This window comes from Zootermopsis nevadensis, unplaced genomic scaffold (assembly GCF_977971745.1).
Source record: "Zootermopsis nevadensis isolate Lab colony 2312 unplaced genomic scaffold, Znev_1.0 Znev_ptg000001l, whole genome shotgun sequence".
NCBI lineage: Eukaryota > Metazoa > Arthropoda > Insecta > Blattodea > Termopsidae > Zootermopsis > Zootermopsis nevadensis.
In genome coordinates, this window is record NW_028259133.1 from 8,249,763 (window position 1) to 8,255,016 (window position 5,254).

A 5,254-nucleotide genomic window follows, 5' to 3' on the forward strand; every position below is an offset into this window, starting at 1 on the left:
ACAACTCAGAAGAAGAAATCTTCGTAGTCATTCTTGTTTTAACTATGGTTGTTCCATAATGTGGAGCTTCATAATATTGCTAGAATTATCAAATCAGGGGAATGAGTTGTACGGGTAAATACCACGCATAAGACGTGATTGATACATAATTTTTTTTAATAAAAGTGTAAAAGATCATTTGAAAGAATTAAGAGTAAATGGGAGGTTGTCATTAAACATACAGAATGACAGTGTGGAATGGGTCCTTTGTCTCAGTAGTGAGCTTTTGCGAGCAAGGAAATTAATATTTGTTTTCAATAAAAGTTTGGAATTGTTTGACAAATTTATCGATTGTAAGATACAAATGTAAAACCTTCGAAATGCAAGTCGCAGAAGAGAAAATATGTGTGGTAGTGTACCTTGTTCAAAGGTGTAGGTGACGATTAAGGAGGCCTGGTAGCATACCGGAAAAATTGGTAACTTAAATATTTACCAATTCCAGATAAAAATACAATGTGTTAAACACCGACGTGTCTTTGCGAGAGTGATAAACTGTGTTGCTATTCATTCAGTGTTCTACGTCTTTTACGTTCCCCTTCCACCACTGCAACCGGAGATCAGCTTCTTGGTCAGTGTCAGCAGATTCGAAAGCCGCACTCCAGCTGATGTGATGCATGAGCAGTTTAAACTTGTTTGTTGGTGTTATTAATTCCATGTGCACATTGCTTTGCTGGTCCAGCTGCTGACGACGGAAGACTGTAACGCCAAAGAAATATTAAACAGTGACATACAGTACGCGGAACGTGTGGTGACTGATGGCTTTGGTCTAGACTTGAAACGATGGCAATAAATAATCCAGTCGGTAATAAAAACCATGAGAAAGGCAAAAACACTTGTGGATGTGACACTGATACCATTCTGTGAAGCACGTAAGAAAAGATGCAAGTGTCATAAATATGACACATGTTCAGATATTACGGTGATTTTCTCGCACGTCAAGCTAGTAACTCCTTTTAAATCAACGATTTACAGGTACTATTTAAGTTGTTACTTACAATTCTTTATGCGTATGACGTCCACAAAGTTGTAGCCCATTTACTAATCCAGAGACAATTCAACTCAGACAATGTTTTAACAATTCCAGACACGTCTAACTATTAGAAGCGTTCTAGGCAGAATTCTGGAGGCTATAAGTGCGAAAATATTGAAGTTTAAGTCAGCCCCAACTTTGTAAGAATAATAAAATTTTTAAAGAGTTTATGTAAATTATAAATATATATTATAACTTTATATCTTTCGGATCTTCTTTCGTATTAGTAGTGTATAGGCGTGTTTCCTATTGATTCTAACCTTGAGGGAAATAGGGTGCGGGCTTCAGTTACATCGTTACATAAAGAAGGGCAATAGGCCTAATCGACAGCGAAATTTTCTCTGGATGTATCGCAGCTGTTGCGTCCGGGCTGTACTTCTTTCAAACATCGCATAAACGAGTGTGTAGAAGTTTACCGACGTTTCAGAGGTCCTTGCTGCCTCCATTATCAGGGCGATGAATAAGCGTGACGTTACCTAATCTTCGGTTACTTAGGACTGATTTTAAGAACAATGATTTTCATTGTAGGCTATAACTTATAAACTATCATTATATCGAAACACAGAACGGGAAACGCCTGACTGAAGTTTTAATAAACACACCTAAATATCATAATTGTTAGAGCTACGCCTAGTTGTTTGATTTAAAGCTTTCCATTAACTTTCATACAATATTAATCACTGACAGTGCTGGTGGTAGAAGTAACATACGCACTTCTTTACTACGTAGTTCATAACCTTCTTAAATTAATTTTCTTCTCTGTTCAGTTTCGTGTTGAATATGGACTTGTCTGGAAGAATACACACTGAAAGAGAGTTAAACGATACATGTCTTTTAGACATGAAGACGTCTGTTACCTTTCTTGGACGAAAAGAGTCCTATCTGCCATAAGCGTGTTTTATATTGCCCTAATTATTTTTTTGCCGGATTTTACTGAAAACACCCACAACTTGCTTCATGTAATAGAATTTCGAAAGTCATTAACAGTTGGTTAGTGTAAAGCTATTGTTTAGTGACACTGCGTCTTTATTTATTCTAGAAATTTAACATGAATTAACTAATGATGCTTACAGGCCTTTTCTCCTCTAATTTCTGAATCAAATACTTTAAGTTAATAACAAAGATGGCATTATTAGGACACACGAAGTGTATTTATTGATGTCATAAGAATTGTTATTAACTGATGTTGTTAGTACTCAAATTCAATAGTTAAATAATGAATACGAATATAATTTTGTGGTTTCCAGGCAACACCTAACACTATTAGTGCTTGTGAAGCTGTTAAAGCTTCAGAGATACACGGAAATAGATAGGCGAGTTATAATTACCTTTGTTTAGAAATCAACATATAAGATAATGAATACAGTGATTGCCATCATGAGGGCCCAGTACATATTTTTGGGGCAGGAAGGGGTTAAAACACACCCACAAATTGTGTACCCTCCCGTCCTAGTGTGACGTCAATTTTACGTCACCACTGTGACTTCCCAGTCACCGCCCTTCAGTATTCACCCTTCGCATTCCTATTGGTCGCTTTCATAACGGATGGGACGTGCTGGGTTTCATAAATTATGTAAAGCATTTTCCCCCATTGGAAACCAAAGATGGCCGCCGTTTATATCACTGGAGACCAATCAGGACGCGTAAAAGTGTTGGCGGCCATAAAAGTTTTCTCCTCTTAACCACTTTGCCGCCATGACACATGCAGTTCCTCTCTTTCCCGCCAGGGTCGATTTTTGACAGACTTTATATTTCACGTCAAATACATACGTATATCGAGGTATGTGAAAGCTATCTCGCTACATTATAATAATGCTTGTTTCAGAGTGAGGTACTCCGAAATCGGAAGTCCAATTTATGTACCACAGACATCTATTTATGGGTCACAATTGTTGATAACAGAGTAGCTAACCTTTAAATTTAGCGTCTTGCTATTCAACATGGCCTCCATCTCCCCACTCCTGTGCTCTTAAACTGGAACAAACCAAGCTCCCTTCAAATAAGAACTGAAACAACATTCAGTTGCCAGCTGTTTCTAAGACTAGTTTGGTGTGTTGGTATTGATTCTTGTGATATGAAAATATATCCAATCCACGTGTATGTATGTATGTGTGGGCCGAAGACATACAATCCCATAAGCCTGTACTCAAGGCGTTTAAAATGTAAAATATGTCTATTATCGCACTGTGTAATGTATCAGTTTCAAAATTTGCAATTTTGTAAAATTATCAAACTTGGCTCTGAAGTCCAGTAAATAATACTTTATAAATATCGTGTCCAAGGTGAAAAGGCCTAACCATTTGCATGAAAAATTTCTGTATGAACAATGCCTTGTATGTAAGCTCCTGACGCACTTCCATGAAAGCTTCATGAGGAAGACTTATCATATAGGCCTACGTATCGGCTACAGCCTACATGTAATACCAACCGACTCCGTCTTAGCTATTTAAAGAGTCGTCATGTTTGCCATAATTTTGTTGCTATAATTCTACCATTTTCTGTCTACTGTCACTTCAAACCTCTTATGTACATGAATTCTTGTCAGCATCCTATTTTCAGATACCTTCCGTCTATGTTTTTAGTTTAGTGTCAGAAACCAAATTTCACATCCTTCACAAAACAAGAGGTAACATTATGGTTTTGTATATCTTTAGAACTCTGAACTGTGTGTTAGTAGGTTTAATAATTTCCCGAATTTAATCTACTCTTGGTTTCTTAGTGAATGCAATTTTGATTTGCTATGATAATTCATTATTAATGGATGCCAGTCAATTAATTTTGAGTAAAAGCCTATTTGTGTATTTTACTTTGTCATTTTTGGATGTGTTGCAAAATTCTGGATTAGGCAAATAAAATGTGAGATGGAGTAAGCCTTCTTTAATCTACTTAACGTTAATGAGTTTTTAGGCTATTTTTGTGTGAACAGGCTTAATAGTCTAGGGAATGTGTAGTGGTGGTAAGATTGGTACAATAAAAAAAGATGTTACACAATTATCTTGCTTGCTTACAAAACCAAGATTCATATTTCTCAGGTAGACATATATCAATAGGCGTATAACACAAGCTGGTGTTTGTAGACAACGTAATCGGTACATACTATTAGACCAATTTCGACGGACAGGGAAAATTTGTATATTAAATAGACACGCCCCGAGATAAAGAGTTTTTAATATTATCAAACTCGTTCTGGCGTTTTTGTTATGAATTAACAGGAATGTGGCTGTGGTTCACAAAAATGATAAGATCGAAGTTCTTAACATCTTACAATATTATCTAAGGAGAGATAAAAATTCTTCACAGCGCAAGAAAACCTAAACTTTTGTTGAGAGATTTCATGAACTGGAAGACTCAAGAAACATTTCAGGAATGTTGAGGTTGGATTCTTTGTAGACAAATTAATTTTGAGTGCCCCTTTCATTCAAAAGCTATAAATAATTACCTATAAAGTAATTAATAGAGAAGTTGATGGTGTGGGATTCGTTATATAGGCCTAAATATCAGTTATGAGTATGACACATTCGAGCAGATTTCTTTGACTTATCATACCGATAAAGAATGTAATATAGGCTAGTAAGCACTTCTTACAGCCTACTGTAATGTCACAGGCCTGTTTTCATAGATATTTTATTTGTAAGGGTAGTAGTGACAAACCAGGCACTTTACGTCACAGCACTAGGATTTACTTCCTTAACTTTTGTGGAAGCTTGTTTACCAGTAAGCGACGAAGAATAAGAACAAGAAACACGGTTACGACCTTCTAGCTTGATAAGATTTAAAATTAATTATGAGGCAGCCCTTTTTAATTTTTATAGAACTCCTTCGAGCGATAAAAGTATAATTTAAGTATTGTGTCGGATTAAAACAATAATTCAGAACTTAGCGATTAGACGTCATGGACTACATAATTAGGGGTCCCTTATGTCTTCACTATGATAAGTTTATCATCCCAGGGGTCTAACATTTATCAAGAGGTCAGTCAGTGTTTTCCTTTCGTTATAGTGGTATGATATAGGCCTATTAATTAAGATGTGTGATGGTGAAGAAGTAAACGCACAGTAAGATATACCTCTTGGACTTATTCATAACTTGTCACAAAATTAAAGGAAAGTCTAATGTTTGGTTCGTTTTCCGGTGTCTTTCACAAAAATTAAAAATAATCAGCACATAAAAATCCGTTCTCTCCCT